This window comes from Pseudophryne corroboree, chromosome 4 (genome assembly GCF_028390025.1).
Source record: "Pseudophryne corroboree isolate aPseCor3 chromosome 4, aPseCor3.hap2, whole genome shotgun sequence".
In the NCBI taxonomy this organism is placed as follows: Eukaryota; Metazoa; Chordata; class Amphibia; order Anura; family Myobatrachidae; genus Pseudophryne; species Pseudophryne corroboree.
The window spans coordinates 848,691,393-848,710,418 of NC_086447.1; the positions used below are offsets into that span (position 1 = coordinate 848,691,393).

General features: G+C 43.5%; 1 long non-coding RNA gene across 2 annotated transcripts in view; it reads left to right on the plus strand.

Moving 5' to 3' along the window:
* Window positions 1-15,737, plus strand: part of LOC134910525 (uncharacterized) — a 34,051-nt gene extending 18,314 nt beyond the window's left edge. The window contains exons 3-5 of one of the 2 annotated variants that reach the window (XR_010176227.1): window positions 217-329; window positions 15,320-15,469; window positions 15,579-15,737. This is a non-coding gene — a long non-coding RNA (uncharacterized LOC134910525). Of the gene's footprint in view, window positions 1-216; window positions 7,759-15,319; window positions 15,470-15,578 lie in introns of those variants that run through there. The other variant, XR_010176226.1, reaches the window with a different exon arrangement.
* Window positions 15,738-19,026: the final 3,289 nt, after the last annotated feature.

Below are 19,026 nucleotides of genomic sequence, written 5' to 3' on the forward strand. Positions count from 1 at the left end.
CTGATCTACAATAAAACTAATGTGTTTGCTTTCACAATGAAGTAACCAGACACATTTGCCACAAACAGGCATATGTATGTATTTAAGTTATGAGTGATGATGTTGCTAGGCAGGATATCTGAAAGCAACAGTCAATGACATGTGTTCCATGTGTAGTGATTTGTTATAATTTATCAAACATATGGATAGCTAACGGATAATTTTTCTAAATTTCAGCTTCTAGTCCTGGTAACAGCATCCCTCCACAACAACAGCAACACAGTGACATGGATGAGACAATCATGTTAGAAATGCAGCCATTAAGCCAAGGAATCAGACCCCCAGCACCTGTGAGTACACCACCACAGCAAAGCACACCACCACCACAACACAGCCCAACAACACCAGTAACACAAGGCCCTGATCACGTGTTTTGGAACATTTGGGCTAGACAGCAGGCCACTAATGAAGATTGCCTGCGTAGGCAGACACAAATGTTTGCAAGCCTACCATGTCACCTCAGAAGAATAACCAGAAATATGAGTAGACAAAATGAACAAACCACCAGAATTGGCAATACCATGGAACTCATGCGTGCAGACATTACACAGGTCATGGGCAACTTACAGCGCATAATGGAAGAACAGCACAGACTAATGGAAGAACAGCACAGACAACAGCAAAGCGATATGAATATTTTTCAAATCAATCAAAAGATAAATGAAGGGGGCGTGGTTTGACTGAAGAAGAGGTCAGATGTGTCTCTGCTGGCCTCCTCTCTCCAGTGTCCTTTACCCACATATTTTCAGTGCTCACCCCCATAGTACCCTCTCTGGAGGCTGCCCTTCCCCCCCCTGTAGGTCTCCTCAGCCCGGCTGTGTCCGCCGCAGAGCCAGGGAGCAGTTTTTACTGCTCCCACAGGTTGCGGCCTATACACTCCCGGAAGCCGGGGACTCGCGTACTCCCGGCGCCCGCGATTCGAGCTCCACAGCGGGGACGCGGTGCCGGGAAGCGGCGCTGACCCCACACAAGCGCTCCGGACCACCCAGAAGCCTTCCCCTGACCCCCGGGGTGGACACCCCCTGGGGCAGCAGGTCGGGGAGACGCCTGGCAGCGCGGGACAGCGGTGGGCCTGCAGCCCAGGGAGACACGGCGGCCATCTTCATTCTTGCTGGAGGAGCTGGTCCTAAGGTAGAAGTGTGCCTGTATACCTGTGGGGGTCTCTGATTAGGGCTGCACCAGGACTGGTGGCCCTTTGGCACTGTTCTCCCCCTGTTCTTATTCTGGGGCCCCTGTTGAGGGATTTGTGCATTTGCTTCGGTGGGGAGAAATAGCCTTTTACTCAGCACCATTATCTTCTACTATAACTGCCCCATCTAGTGGCCTCTGGGTGTAATAGCATACATTTCTCATACAGTGTGACCGCAGATATCCCGGCACCCACCTAGAAGATCGGCCCGATGTCCCCATGGTTGAATGACCTCGATACTCTAATGTGACCGCTCTGAGATACCTCCGCCTGCACCCGAATGCTCCTATGACATGATATGACAACTCGACCTTTCTGTTGATCCTTCCTCGATTGATAGTCTAGACACCTCTTGCCTCCAGTTCACCTACCTTTATCGTTCAGCGTTGTAATGCCTCCCAAGAAATATAAGGCCGCTAAAACTGTTTCCCAGGTGGCGTTCTTTAAACCCTCGCCTCAGGCCGCTAAAGCAAAGGATGCACGGGATGGCGCCTCTAAGTCTGCTGTCCCTGTGCCCTCACCACTTAGAGATGCACCCGCCCCTGCCACTGCACGCGCCAGTTCCATTGACGACAGTGCCTCGCTTACGGTGGGCGCAATGAAGCATCTCTTAACACAATTTAAGGATGAAGTCGCGGCAGAATTTAGAGCGACTATGAAGGAATGCCAGAGATCTATTGACGTGATTGGTGACCGCACCGATCACCTAGAAACAAAAATGGGTGAAGTGGTGTCGTTGCATAACGACCTGACCTCTTCTCATGAACTGCTCCAAAATTAGGTCACGGCGCTCAGGGACAAACTCTCGGATTTAGAGGACAGATCGAGACGTAATAACATAAAGCTACGTGGTGTCCCGGAAGCTGTCGCTAATAGCGCTTTAAACGATTTTGCAATTGACCTCTTCAGCAAACTCCTTCCTCCGTACCGCTCAGTGGACTTTCTAATCGACCGTATCCACAGGCTCCCTAAAGCCAGGAACGCTCCTGATGGTGTCCCCCGTGATGTCCTTATGAGGTTACATTATTTCCACGTGAAGGAGGCAATCTTGAAAGCTGCTAGACCCTCGGATGCTGCGTCAGAGGCTTTGGGCTCGCTTCGGATATTTGGAGACTTGTCCCCTGCTACTTTGGCGAAACGGCGCTCTCTTTACCCCATCACATCAGTGCTACGTAAAGAGAACATTCTATACAGATGGGGATTTCCTACGAAGTTGCTTATTTCTCGAGAAGGTTCTACTGTTGTCATAACGAACGTCGAGGAGGGTAAAAAGATCCTAGCATCATGGAACTCTGCAAGCTCTTCTACGCACACCTCTCCCGAGCGGGCCTTCAGCGGGACTGGGGCTCATCGGCTGCAGAACTTTGAGTATTGTCTGATTTGCTACACTTGCATTGATTTCATGTTTCTCTAGTCGGTTTGTCATGTCGTATTTCCTACGCTGCACTAGTTCCTTGGCGATTGTTTGCTGAGGGTGTTTATGTGATATTTTAGTGCTGTTAGATTGTTTTTCAGTGTTGCCTCCTCACCGCCGGTTAATTGTTTACTGTCTGTCTCTGCTGCCCCGACTGCCGCCCACATTTCCTTGTTGGCTGAGAATTCTTCCTGAGTTCCCTTTAATCCCGGTGGCTGTCGGGTGACCAGAGATGAGGTGCCGAGGAACTACATTTAGTTTAATTTTGGTTCGGGTGCGGGTGGATTGACCACTACCCCCCACAGTTTTACTCTGAGTCGCCATGGTTAGGCATCCAAATGTGCCCCCTCGAGGGGTTAATGTTCTGTTTCCTCTTCCTGTTATCCTCCATCTTTTTGTCCTTTCTTTCTCTTCTCCTCTCCTTTTGTCCGGAAATGTTACACACACTTTCTACTTGCCAGTTGGTTGTTGATAGCTATGCAATTCCCGATAGTTTTACAATATGGTTAACATTGTTTCTATAAATGCAAAGGGTCTTAATTCCCCACATAAGAGGAGATTAGCACTTAATTATTTCCATAAACTTAAAGCTCAAATCATAGCCGTTCAGGAGACTCATTTTACTAAATCTGCCCCTCCAAGGTTTACTAATGGGAGATTTCCCCATTGTTATTTGGCTAACGGGCCAGCAAAGAAGGCAGGGGTGGCAATCTTGATATCTCAGCATTGCGCGTTCTCCCTCACTTCACAATACTGCGACCCTGAGGGGAGAATTCTAATTTTGGTTGGTACTCTCGAAAATAAAGAGGTGACATTAGTTTCTTGCTATGCCCCTAACACCAAGCAACTAGCATTTTGCAGGAAACTCTGCGCTAAAGTGCAGCAATTGGCCAAGGGCGCTTTACTCTTAATGGGGGACTTTAACTTGACCCTGGACCCTTTAGTTGATAATTCTGGCAGCGGCCCCCGCTCTCCGGTCAGCTCCATAGGAATGCAAAGGGCTTTAGCCAGCTACTGGCGGAATATGATCTTTTAGACCTCTGGCGCGTTAAGCACCCAATGGACATAGATTACACATTTTATTCCCCAGTGCATGCATCTTATTCTAGAATAGATCTAGCGTTAGCAGATAAGTGGACTCTACAGTCCATCCGTAAAATCTCCATTCTCCCCATGTCCTGGTCGGATCACTCCCCACTATTCATCGAATGGGATATAAATAGTAGAAAGGTTACCCCGGCCCCCTGGCGTTTAGGTAAACTCAGTCTTCTTCAGCCGGAGACCACGCAGGCGATCCAAACCACCTTGGATTATTATCTTTCTGAGAACTCTCCTCAGGAGACATCTATCTTCACATTCTGGTGCGCCCTCAAAGCAGTAACACGAGGGACAGTGATCCAAACAGCGGCTAAACTTAAAAGGGCATATCGTAAAAAATTTGAACAAGCTGAGCTTACAGTCGCTTCCCTGGAGAGTTCCCACAAGGCTCATCCACACGATAAAGCCCTTCTAAAGTCATTGAAGGAAGCAAGGGAGGCGGTAAATGTTTTTTATTTAGCGGAAGTCCAACGCAACCTACATAGACTGAAGCAAAAATTTTATGTTTATGGTAACCGGGCTGGTAGACTACTGGCGAGGAAGCTGAAGGGTAGGAAAGCCAAAGAAAAAATTCATATAGTCCACTCGGACAGGGGTAAGAGAGTCTACGATCCTGACGAAATTGCAAATGTCTTTGCATCCTATTACTCTAAATTATACAACTTGAGGGGGATTCTTCTACTTTTCAACCTACAGGCATAGATGTTCAGAACTTTCTGAGCAACTTTCCTCTCCCCTCGCTGTCGGCGGAGTCTTGTAGCTCTCTTAATGCACCTTGGACTTTAGCCGAAGTCGAAAAGGCTATTGACTCCCTTCCAGCGGATAAGGCCCCGGGACCCGATGGTTATCCTTCTGGTTTCTATAAGTCCTTTAAGGAGAGTTAGGTCCCGGTGCTCTTGTCTGTGTTTAATGAAGCCTCAGAGGCTGGTCACTTCCCCAAAGAGATGCTGGAAGCTCAAATCATCACCATTCCCAAACCGGGGAAAAACCCTACCTCAGTTCAAAATTTTAGACCAATTGCTTTATTAAATACTGATCTAAAAATGTATGCCAAATTAATTGCTAACCGTATCAGCCCCCTTCTCCCTTCTCTTATCAACCCTGATCAAGTGGGCTTCGTCTTAAACCGACAGGCCCCGGATAATATGCGTAGGGTGATTAATGTTATTGAGTATTCTGCCTGTAGAGGAGAACCCCTCCTAGTTTTGTCTCTGGACGCCGAAAAGGCGTTCGATAGATTGAATTGGGATTTTATGAGATTAACTCTGGACAAATTTGGCTTCTCTGGGAGGATCTTAGACTCTATACTGGCTCTCTATTCCGCACCCAGTGCGCGGGTCTTTGTTAACGGATGCCTTTCTTCATCCTTCAATATTTCTAATGGCACTCGTCAGGGCTGCCCACTATCTCCCCTTATTTTTGCATTGGCGATAGAACCCTTGGCTGCTTGCATTAGATCCCGGGACTCGATTAGTGGCCCTGTTATAGGGGGAATTTCTCACAAAATTAGCTTGTTTGCGGACGATATTCTGCTATGTCTTTCTGACCCTGAGGCTTCCTTGCCAGCTCTTCATGACGTCCTTCAAGGCTACTCGGATGTTTCTTTTTATAAATTAAATACTAATAAAACTGAAGCCCTCCCACTCAATATATCTCCGACTGTGGTCTCTAGGTTGAAGGATTCGTACAAATATGCCTGGAAGTCCTGCTCTTTGAGATATCTAGGGATTAACTTAACCAGAGAAGATAATTTGATTGAGTGTAACTATGCCCCGTTATTAAAAGCGTTTACAGACTAAACGCGACCAGGTGTTCAATTGCCCTTCAATGGAAACAGAGGGAGCCCCCCCATATTAAGCAGGTCATCAACAAAGTATGGTACCTTTTGGTACTAACGCCCTGCACTAGGTTGGCGGAACACGGGGGCGCACTGGCGGTGCCTCCACCCCTGTCTTTTCCTCCCCCCACTCTGTTCCCTCCCCATCTTTGTCTGTCTCCCCTTCTTTCTCTTCATGCTCTCTCTCTCTTCTGTATTATCCTTTATATTGCTATAGTTATGAGTCTAATCCCCGGCTCCCACCCGTCTGATTAGCCCCCATTCACCCTTTGACATGAATCATCGCTGTTTCTCGTTCTTACAAATGTATGGTTAATGGCTCTTATTTGGATTATTTCTCCACATGTTGGGAACCGCTTGTTCTTTATATTAAGGTTAAATCTCTGCCTCTGATAGTATATTGTGACAAGTAGCAGCTCACCCCACGTGAGGTGGGGAGCTGTTGTGACATTTATAACCTGAAAATTAAAATAAACAATTTAAAAAAAAAAGCGTTTACAGAGCTGACTGGGGAGTGGATGTTACAGGAGGTGTCCTGGCTGGGTAGAATTGCTGCTGCCAAGATGGTCTTATTGCCGAAAATTAATGTACCTGTTTCGCGCCATACCAAGGCCCCTTCCCAAACGCCTCTATAATAGATTTAATCAGGTCCTGATCAGATATGTGTGGGGTGGCTCTAGACCGAAAATTGCTAAAAAAATTCTTATTCTGCCCAAACTGTCTGGTGGGGTAGCTTTCCCAGATATAGAAAAGTACCATGCTGCATGTCTGATAAGTCAGTCTAGAGACTGGTTTGATACCTCGAGTCGGAAACCTTGGGTTATTCTGGAAGCTTCTTGTCTGGACGCTGTTTCTCTCCCTGATTTGTTTTGGTTACCACTGTCTGCTGCTCGAAGTAGGTCCGGATCCTGCAAGTCTATTAAAACGACCCTAGATTCATGGCATAAACTAGTACTCTCTTCGGGAGAGATTAATTTACCTGCCCCCTGCCTGTCTTTAACTGCTCTTATGTCATTGATTCCTAATATTTCACTAGGGGATTGGATTCGAAAAGGGCTCTCCACTGTGGGCGATTTATTTGTGGGAGACGTCTTGATGTCCTTCTCTCAATTGCAGGAGAGATTTGGGATTTGGACTCAAGACTTTTTCAAATATCTACAGGTGAGAAGTTGGTTACACTCCCTTACTCCCTCACATATCCACAAACCTTCTCTTCCGGCTTATATTAAAAGCCGATTGGAGACGTCCTCGCATAAATATGGGATTACGTGGTGGTATTAATTTCAATTGACAAATGGCACTCAGACAAAATTAAAAGCTCAGACTTTATGGGAAAGAGATTTGAATAGGTCCTTTACTGATGCAGATTGGGATAGTATATTTAGATCTTGTTTTAAAATCTCCAAATGTGTTAACCACTCCGAAATGTTCTACAAGCTTATACAGAGGGCCTACTTCACCCCTGAAAGACAACACAGAATCTGGCCTTCACAATCTAAAACATGTTGGAGGAAATGCGGCTCTACGGGGGATATCTTCCATATATTCTGGGCTTGCCCTCGTATACAACCACTTTGGAGAGAGGTGTTAAATATGGCATGGTGTTAGGGCTCAGCATCCCCCTGGACCCAGCTTTAGCGCTATTTCATTTGTACGTGGATCGCCTCTCCGTAGGTGACCGCTACGTCTTGGGGCATATCTTGATAGCCACTAAAGCAGCTATAACACAATTGTGGAAATCTGAGAATATTCCTACCTTAGCGCTTATTCAAAATAAGATTCACAAACATTTCATCTTCGAAACAGCGGAGGCTAATTATTCTTCCTCGGCTAACTCTATCCACTTGAAGTGGTTAGGATGGTCCGATTATAGGAGTAGAGAAGGTAGGCTAACAGTTTATAGCTCTCCTATTGATATGTCTGTGCTTTGCCCTACCTAGATTGACCTTTACAAGAATGCTGTGATATCAGATAGTTTCTATGTATATTGTATTTTAGTCTTTATTGCTTTTTTTTTTGTCCTTCTCATGTCTTTTCTCAGTGTTTTCTCCTTTACAAGTATCTGAACACCTAATGTAGCCAATTGTATATTCATCCGACTGTGCGTTGATTGTACTTTGTATATGGTAACCATTCCGGACTTCCCCTGTGTTTCCCTTATCTCTTTTTTCTGTTCCCCATTCTGTGTAAACTCTTCAATAAAAATTTAATGTTTAAAAAAAAAAAAAGATAAATGAAACTTTATTCCGAATTGTAGACAATCAAAATGCTGCTACACGTGAACTCAATGCCACCCTCACTAACCTCAATGAAACACTCAGATCCATGCACCAACAGCAAACAAGCAGCAGTTCTGATACGACTACTCCAAATATCACGCCAGTGTCATCACCACCAAGACGCTCCACCAGAGCACGCCAACATGACAGTGGTAAAGGCAAAGGGCAGGACAAGCAGCCACCCAAAAAAAATTAACAAATAAACCTCACATTTTTTATTTCAGAGAAGTAAATCAAAATACTTAGTAAGTGTATGTTTGTCAAAATAGATATAACACTTAGCTCCTTGTCAATTTGTACAACATCATTAATTATAAGTGGTACAAACAACAACAGGAAATTTGTACGCACATTTATTCTTTACCATCTTTGAATTTTTTTGGAGGAGGGAAATGTTGTTTGAGCTGCACATAGATGTTAGCAGGAAGTAACCAGACCACTTGATTTTTTTCTAATCATTACTCTTTCTAGATTCCAATCATTCTCATATCCTGCAGACACAATAATTGGCAGCCAGGCAGAATGTCTTTAGCATGCAGTAACCAGACCACTTGATTTTTTTTTCTAATCATTACTCTTTCTAGATTACAATCATTCTCATATCCTGCAGACACAATAATTGGCAGCCAGGCAGAATGTCTTTAGCATGCAGTAACCAGACCACTTGATTTTTTTTCTAATCATTACTCTTTCTAGATTCCAAACAATCTTATATTCTGCAGCCAATACAAATTACAATGTGATTGTTAACTATTTTACCTTTCTTCTCTATACAACATTACAAGAATAACACAATTGAGTTGGCTAAAAAGGTTTTAATATGTTGTGATTGAATTTAGATAATTCAGTGCCAAAATGAATGTCATTATTGTTGGGCCATGTTTGTGTGTGTTAAAAATGAGTAATCAGTTTCTTACACATGATGCAGAAACAAAGAAATTTGAATTAAAAAAAAAACACAAATAATGTGTATAAATGTTTATATGTGGCAAACTGTGTATTTACTTACAAATCAGCAAGTTTACTGCAGCAAACATTACGAAATAAATTATTTTGGATGAGACTAAGTTTGTGTCCCTTAAATACGATGGAAATACACATAGGGGCACATGTATTCCTCAAGGCTAACATATTATATGTGGAGGACTGTTTAATTAGGACACAGGTTCTCAAACTCGGGCCTCAGTACCCCACACAGTGCATGTTTTGCAGGTCTCCTCACAGAATCACAAGTGACATAATTAGCTCCACCTGTGAACCTTTTAAAATGTGTCTGTGAGTAATTCATACACCTGTGCTTCTACTGGGTTACCTGCAAAACATGCACTGTGTGGGGTCCTGAGGGCCGAGTTTGAGAACCTGTGCATTAGGACGTTACACACAATCATAAAGTAAAATACAAAATAAATTACTATGTGGATTATGTGTGCTTGTAATAAATTTTTCAAACCAAGTTTATTAACACTTATCCAGACTTCATGCCTACAACTCATAATCTGTTGTTTTGAGTTTTTAAATAAACACAATACACATGCTACATTTGTATAGCATGAAGCGAGGGTATGTATGTCTCAAGGAGACAGACACATTCTGAGTAATGGTTTTTAATTGAAAAATGGGGCAACATATATTTAGCCTTACACAACAAATGAAAGAAGCAAACAAAACTTACCTTAAAAATAACGATTTATGAGGTCTTGCCTAACCTGCCTCCCTACATCTGTACTCCAAGTATCACCAGATGTCTCTAATTCCTCTGCTTGCTGGCTGCTTTCTTCATCCTCCTCCTCAACATGTGGCAGATGTTGTTGCAAACACATGTTATGAAGAAAGCAGCAGCAGCAGAACACAATTTGAGTCACCTTCAAGGGACTATACAACAAAAGGCCACCAGACTTATCCAGACACCGAAACCTAGATTTCAGCACACCAAAACATCTTTCTATCACATTCCGCGTGGACTTATGTGCATGATTGTAATTGTGTTCAGCAGGGGTATCAGGTCGGGACAATGGAGTTAGAAGCCAAGAGAAACAGCCATATCCTCCATCACCTAAAAGACAGATATAGTAACGTGATTCATGTTAAGATACAGCAACACATAAGTAACACACTGTGGGGCAGATGTATTAACCTGGAGAAGGCATAAGGAAGTGATAAACCAGTGATATGTGCAAGGTAATAAAGGCAGCGGGCAATCTGTCCCTAAATGATAATTTACATATTGGAGCTGATTGGCTGGTGCCTTTATCACCTTGCACATATCACTGGTTTATCACTTCCTTATGCCTTCTCCAGGTTAATACATCTGCCCCTGTATTTGGACAAAGTAGACGCAGGCCTACACATATCAAATTACATACCCAGCAGCCACCCATCTGGCATTTGTCCGTCCTCAAACTTATCAAAGAGGGATGACTGACTGAGGATGAAGGAGTCATGGCAGCCCCCAGGGTAACCAGCAACAACACTCATTATTTTGAGATTTGCATCACAAACCACCTGCACATTTGTGGAGTGCTCTAGATGTCGATTAGTATAGAGGTACTGCCTGCCCCTAGGTGGTCTCAGCTGAATGTGTGTGCAATCTATGGCTCCCAGCACATTGGGCATGCCAGCCAGCTCATAGAAATCTACCCTGATGGCATGCCACTGAGACTCCTGGGTAGGGAAGCAGATTGAGGCATCGATGTGTGGCTGCAAAACAGCCAACACCTGTGTGTATATTTGAAAGAAAATTAAACATGAGATTTTAGGACAGAACTGGCCACCGAGAAATTAAAACAAACAAAAAACAGAGGAGGTAGTTAGGTATACATCACCTGTGTTAATATTCTCGAAAATGAGGGCTGTGAGATTCCTATGACATCCCCAGACACAGCTTGAAAGCTGCCAGTAGCCATTAAGTGCAACACAGCCAGGAGTTTGTGCAGGCCTGAGACAGAGCGAGAGCGTGGAGTCTCAGGGTCTAGGCCCAGTTTGACAAGGTCATACAGACGGAAAATGTTGTTACGATTTAGACGGAACATCTGTATGACCGTATCATCGGACAATGCGTTCAAGTTTTAACGCCCCCTAAAAAAACGAGGCCTGCGCATCCTCCGCAGAACCTGTACAACCTGCTGACCATGTTCAGTTTGTTGGCCCTGGTTACTTACAGGCTGATGTCTGAGTCTGATGAATCCCACAGCACACAAAATATCACTGGCCCACAGTCCTGCTGCCATTTCTGAGTGTAGGTGGATTGAAATGGGCCTAAGATCCTTTTATAGGCATCCTTATTCAGGTGTGAGTGATTTGTTAGTTGCAGGTCTATTTTTTGCCGCTTTTTTTAACGAATCGCAAAAAAATACGACCGCAATTGAGCACTCAGAGACTAACACCCAAATACGAATGAATAGTGAATACCCGTGTTGTATGAAATAACAGCCGCGTTTGACCGATGGTCTATTCATTTGTATTTCTGAACTTTGTCATTCAAACCATTACGAATAGTCCAAACACTGCCGAGATTTGTGCTTAGTGAATTCCCGTGTTGGGACTTAGAAAAAAAAAACACAAATCGGACAAACTCGATTTTTTAGTAAATATTGGCCCATGACTGTTGTTTTAAGGGTTCTTGAATAAGCCAGCTTTGAGGGCCTAACTGGAACAAGGTCGTTTTCAATATTGCTTCTAACTTTCCCTACCGCTACTTGTCTCAGGGCTCAATAGTATCACAGGGAAATAGATTCCACTGAGAAATCGGGCGCTATAAACACTTAAAAATAATTTTGCAATTAAAAAAGTACCTTTGTATAATTGATTTTATTTTATAGCTGCTCCTATATGGCAAACTGGATGCCTGAACATAGAAATAGCGTAATGTTTGTATAGACTCAACAAACAAGGAGCGCTTATAAAATAACACAAAGCAATTTATTAAGAATACATATAAAATAGCAATAATTACTGCATAAACATTTGTAACCAAAAATAAAAAACAATAAAAACAATCTAAGATGGCAGTGAATGAAGCACAGCAATTTAGATGTAATATAAAATGAAGCTTAAATGAAATTAGCAGAGTTGAGGTCCGTATATTGATGGTATAAAGCTGGTAAATCCAGAATCAGTGGGAAGGATTTTTTCCTAAAAACATGGGGGTATATTTACTAAGCTCCCGATTTTGACCGAGATGCCGTTTTTTCATCAAAGTGTCATCTCGGTAATTTACTAAACTCAAATCACGGCAGAGATGAGGGCATTCGTATTTTTTTGGAAGTAGTTGTAAAAAATTACGAATGAATACACCATCGGTCAAAATACGCCTGTTTAGATATGAATCTCGGTCATTTACTAACCATTCGTAATTGTAATATCTGCCGTGAAAATGCATTTGCGGCCGTGAAAAAATACAAATCGTAAAAAAGTCCTAAAAAAAAACGCACCTGCTTTTGAAAAGCGTGTTTACATGTGTACTCAATTATCCATTACTCACACCTGAATGTTTGGCCCTATAAAAGTGTTCCAGGCACATTTAGAAATTCTCTCACTCTGAAATGGCGGCTGTGGTGTGTGCCAATGAATTTATGTTTGCTGTGGGATACCTTAGACTGCTCCATGAGGCTTCCAGAAATCAGGGCCAGGTAAGTGAACATGGTCAGCAGGTTGTCCAGGTGCCGCGGAGGCTGCGCAAGCCACGTTTTTTTCGGGGTCGTTTAAACTTAAACGCATTGTCCGATGATAGGGTCATACAGATGTTCCGCCTAAATAGAACCAACATTTTCCGCCTGTATGACCTTGTCAAACTGGGACTAGACCCTGAGACAGCACGCTCTCGCTCTGTCTCAGGCCTACACAAACTTCTGGCTGTGTTACACTTTATGGCTACTGGGAGCTTCCAGGCTGTGGCAGGCGACGTTATTGGTATCTCACAGCCAACCTTTTCAAAATATTTGAATCAGGTGAGTCAAAAAATACATAGCCGGTTATGTCTAAGTGTTGCTTCTGTAAGCTCTTACAACACAGTATTGTATAGAATACCTAACATGACACTCACCTTAGATTGTTTAATGTCCACTCAGGTTTTGGATGTCTTGGATCCACATATTAATGCCTCAATCTGCTTCTCTACCCAGGAGTCGGAGTGGCGTGCTGTCAGGGTAGCTTTCTATGAGCTTGCAAGCATGCCCAATGTGCTGGGGGCCATAGATTGCACACACGTTCAGCTGAGATCACCTAGGGGCCGTCAATATATATATACGAATAGACATATGGCCCAATCCACTAATGTCCAGGTGGTCTGTGATGCAAATTTAAAAATTATGAGTGTTGTTGCAGGTTACCCTGGTGGCTGCCATGACTCCTTCATCCTCAGTCAGTCATCGCTCTTCGATAAATTTGAGGACGGACAAATGCCTGATGGCTGGCTGCTGGGTATGTTTAAAATGTGTTGTGTGTATGTCTTTTAACCACAAACTAAATTTTTGACTAGGGGAATTAATAATCTTACACATGTACTAATGTTGACTATATCTGTTTTTCAGGTGATGGGGGTTACGGCTGCTACTCTTGGCTCCTTACTCCATTGTCCCAACCTGATTCTCCTGCTGAACACAGTTACAATCATGCACATAAGGCTACGCGGAATGTGATAGAAAGATGTTTTGGTGTGCTGAAATCACGGTTTCGGTGTCTGGATAAATCTGCAGGCCTTTTGTTGTATAGTCCCTCAAAGGTGACTAGAATTGTGTTCTGCTGCTGTTTTCTCCATAATCTGTGTTTAAGTCAACATCTGGCACATGATGAGGGAGAAAGCAGTCAGCAAGCAGAGGAGTTAGAAACATCTGGTGACAGTGTGAGTACATATGTAGGGAGGCAGGTACGGCAAGAAGTGATTCTGCGGTATTTTTCGGGTACGTTTTTGTAGGATGTAATTATCCATGACTAAACACTTTGCAATACAAACAATTGTGTGTTTTGTTACTTACTGTTTGTTGTTTATAGTGGTGTGTACATTGTACTTAGTTTATGTTATCATTACATTTTCATTCATTACCCCTGAAAAACATACATACATACATAGCAGCTTCTACAATGTTTGAGACGGACACAGGAAGTTGTGTGTTTGTCAAAACTAATTTTTTTTTATTGCGTTACACACATTTTTGTGAAGTATTATTTTTTCCGCTTGTGTGTGCTGGGTGCTGTGCTTTGTGCTGGCTCACTGGCACATGCTCGGGAGGATCGCCGAACAGGGGAGGTTACTGGCGTTTGGATAGGGGTCGTGGTTCCAGAGCTGGAGGTCACTTGTTGAGCTGCCGTCAATGTTATGTTGTTGCTCAAATTATTTATGTTGGCATTCAGTTGTGTGTTGGTTGCAGTGTGGCTGGCTACAATCTGGGATAAAGATTCATTCACAACCTGGTTGTGCTGTATTAGTTGGATGAGTGTTTGTTGTTGGCGCTGTTGCTCATCAATGATGCGCGTTAAATGAGCCAGCATTTGGTTGTTGTCTGCCCGTATTTGCTCCATCGATGTTGCGATTCGGCCTACTTGGACAATCAGTCTGCCCGAGTTGCGACTAATGCGCGGTAGATGATGGGGCAGACTGGCAAGGTGTTGTGTATGTGCGGTCAGGCTGGCATTGCTTTGGGTCTGTTGGCTTGTCCAACTGGACCAAAAGTCATCTGGAATTTGTGGCTGGGGTGGAGCTTGTACCAGTTGTGGACTCATGGAGGCTTGGGGGATATCCTGCGCCTGTATTGGCTGGCTCGGGTCAACAGGTGTTAGTTGCAGTGTGAATGTTGCCTGTTGGTCTTGTCCCTGCTGGTCCACGTCGGGCATCAAGCTTGGCTCTGTATGGGGTGGGCAACATGCAATGTTTACTTTACAAATAATATATTTGCTAGTTCTAAACATTTCTACATTCATAATACTCCATTGATTAAGTATTTTGAGTTATGTTTTTCAAATTAGAATTTATTTGGTTTTCAAACACATATATACCATCACAGGCGTGCACATAGACAGACTTGCGGAATCCTCACCTAACTACCTCCCCTCCACAGCATTACAGTGTTCTGTCACCTCCCCTGAACAGGATATAGACTGCTTACCTGGATAGTCCAGAGGAGCGGAGCAAGTAAGCAGTCTACATACAGGACAGGGGAGGTGTGTGAACACTATAATGGTGTGGAGGGGGTGGTGGTTTTTTTCTTTCAGTTAGTCTTTTTGTTTATTTTTAATGTGCACGTGTGTTGCAGAAATATTTACAAATGTCTGTTCATTTTTAAAATTGATGTTGGCGATATCAACCACTAAGACATTGAAAAATTAAGCATTTGCACCTTTAACAATTTAACACGTAACATCACATTGGTTGTTATGGCAAACATGTAATCTCAACTACAACTCACAACATAGTAACTGTACTGTGTAGATTATTTGCTATGTGTTTAGTTTCTGTTTTGACTCACCAGATAACTGAGGTGATCTGGGCTCATCACTCTGTGGACTCGCCAATAGTGCCTGTGGTCGCTGGGGTGACACTGCAGAAATGCGCCGCCTGGGTGCGGAAGATGGATCCGCAGATTCCGAGGCAAGACGCCGTGTCTTACTTGGCCTCCTGGGTAAGTGACCCGAGCCCTGTGATGGGCGCCTTACAGGAGGGCGGCTTACAGAAGCAGAACCTATGAGAATATATAAACATTAATATTTTGTACTTCTATGTGTTTGCAGAATATGTGACTACAGTGAATTCTTACCTGCAATACCAGCATAATCCTGAGTAGTCTGTGGCCTGTCTGGCCGGCTGGTCTGTCGGACTGTTGAAAAAGTGGAGAAAACATTATTACCATACTTTGTGAAAAATTGCTAACTGCAAAGCCTTAGTGTACTGTAACCATCTAGTACGTATTGTAAATTAAAATAATTTCTGCTTAAGATCTTCGTGATTCCTTAATTTGTTGTGTATATAAAAATGTACATGGTGTTGCCCAAAATAAATCTGTAACTTTGGAGAATTATGTGTCAGATATTGCATAGATTGAATGCTTGCAACTTGAACCAAAATGTAAATTAGAAGTTGGTTTAACCTTTTTTCTTTTTAAAATAAACATCATAACAAGCTGCTATTCGATACAACAGCTATGTCCAAGCAAGATCTCATAATAATTATTGCAACTACACATACCAGCATGCACTGCACCTGATTTTGCATTATAAATTATAAAAGCTACAGCCAAGGCAAGATGGGAAATGCAGTTTCAAAACACAAACCCAGCTTAAGGGTGCATAGGCCTGCAATACATGACCAACAATGTATGCATCCTTTAACCTTTAAAAATACACACCATTATCATTTTGCACAATTTTAAATATAATTTTAAATTAACAAACTCACCATCCTGCGTGGGTCGGTCTGAATCCCGGACATGAGTTGCAGACACCACTTCTGCTGGAATCAGTGCCCGCACAGGCTCCTCCCACTCCCGATAGGTTGCCCGGAAAGGGGGGCCACCCCCGGTTTTGCGTGCTGATTTTGCCTCTTTGGCCATCTTGGCCTTGACACGCCGCTTTATGTCATAGAACCTCTTGCGACACGTGTCCTCAGTCCGCCTCACCACACCCTCACTATTGACGGCAACTATTACTTGCCCCCACAGGACAGACTTCCTGCGGGAGGACACCTTGGCAGCATCCTGCCCAAACAATTGGCGATGGTGCTTCATCAGCTCTCGCACCAACGCCATGTTTTCAGCATAGCTGAACTTAATATTCCTGCCAGTCTTGGTAGTGGTGCGTGGCTGCGGAGCAACAGCACCATCACTATCACTGGAGAATGCAGCAACAGGCACCCCCTCCTCCTCCTCACTAACCTCCTCCCTCTCACTAACCCCCTCCACCTCACTAACAGCCTCCACCTCACTAACAGCCTCCACCTCACTAACCTCCTCCACCACACTGACCTCTGAGTCAGACATGAGGACAAACGACACAAAACACAGAAAAATCAATACAAAAACACACTCCTCCACTACTACTACTACTACTACTACTACTACACACCACACAGCCAACACACACGCTCACTCACTCACAAACAATGACAAAAGACTATAAAAAAAACAAGGACAAAAAAGTTGACAAACTGAAAAAACAATACTACAAATATGACAAGACTACTTACACACACAGTACAGCACTCAACAATCACAAAACTCCTCTCCAAATCCACCAAAAAATCCACCAAACTCACCAACTCCAAATACACCTTCCTCTCTCCTCTCCACTAGCTAAACCCACGAGGTGCGGTGTGTTTGGGGCGGTTTTAAAGTAATGTGCACAGACACTCCTCCTTCACGAATACAACCAATCACGGACGCGTGACAAAAACGAAACTTAGGACTAAAAACGCGGCAGCAAAATCAAAATCACTGCCGTAACAGACATGTGACGCAGTCGTAAAAAAACTTAAAAACACGGCCGCAAAACAACAAAATCGGCCGCATTCTACACTAGAAAACCACGAATGACATCGACATCGGATCAAACAAAAAATACGAATACGACAGCTTAGTAAATCCATCGTAAAAAATTCAAAAAGTTGCAGTTTTACACTTTCGATGTCATTCGTGATTATTCTCACACCAAATCGGGAGACTTACGAATCTTAGTAAATTTACCCCATGAAGTCCACAGCTGTAAATGAGAGTGGAATGGAGACGTTATGCTCACCCCTGACCAAAGATTTCCCTACCGCTACTTGTCTCAGGGCTGCAGGCGTAGATCTCAGGAGCTGCTCCTTCTCCTATGAGCAGCTTTATGTGGCTTGCTCACACATTAGTAGCTCCATGCATCTTTTTGTGTTAATCCCTGAAGGAAAAACTGCAAACATCGCTTACAAAGACATTTTGTGATCAGTGTGTACAGTAAAAGATATACATCACAATATTAGATGGCACTACTGCCGCTGAGCAACAACACATCCATGTGAGCGAAGCCATGAGCAAATGCTATTGTATGTGTGTATGTATATATATATATATATATATATCTATATATATATATATATATATGTATATATATATATAGTACGTGTGTGTGTGTGTGTGTGTGTGTGTGTGTAAACTGTATTTATATATACAGTATACACACATATATATCTCTATCTAATCTATCTATCTATCTATCTATCCAGGGTCGGAATGGCACACAGGGGAACAGGGGAAACCACCGGTGGGCCCCACTGCCTGTTGGCCCTCCTCCTCCTCCTCCTCCTGTAGGGATCAGGCTCCAGACTCTTTCCTAGTGCACTTGAATTATGCATTATACTTATGTTACATTATACTTCACAAGAATATGGTTTATTATACATTTACCAAAGGTAAAAGAACATGTACTCTGTTATGGTTAGCCAAACCTCTGTGGTGGCTGGCCCTGCCCCAGTGGAGTCTGTCCACACCCTTAAGCATGGGACCCTACAACAGCATCCCCCCAGTGGGCCCTTCATGCCCCAGTCCGACACTGTATCTGTCTATCTATTTATCTATCTGAAAAGCTAAGTGGGTGGTGCATAGGGCGTACGCGTCAAGGTGGCCCGTCCCCGACTATACAGTGACACAGTTGTCGACATTGTAATGTGTGGGTGGGGCCACAGTAACGCAGTTCTGGGCCCATTGTTCATCAAGCCTGCACTGTTCATGTGGGAAGTGGGCTTAGGCTACAGGAAGGCTCTGGGAGACTTTCCCACTTTTCCGGGCATCGGGGAGACCCTCCTGAGATTTGGGAGTTTCCCGGACGTTCCAATAGACAGTAGAGTAGGTATGGTAAAATACACAATATGATTCAGGTTTTTCGGCAGGACTGGATTATCTGCTTGAAGCCTAAACCCAGGATGGGGTCTTTGAAGTGTACCTGACACCCAGATTTCCTTTTTGTATTTTTGTATTTTTTATTTTAATATTACATTTAGGTCCTCCCTCATACTGAGTGACATCTCAGACTGTGGGAGGGAGGAGTGTGTGTCCTTGTCTGAGTTGGTTTCAATTTTATTTGGGGTTAATGTAGGGTATTATTTCTATGTAGTCTGGCCTTGATGGGCTATTACTGGGAGCTGATGTGGGGTTATTAATGTTATGTAGTGGTGGGTTACTGATGTTATATGGGGCCTGGCATAGTTATTAAT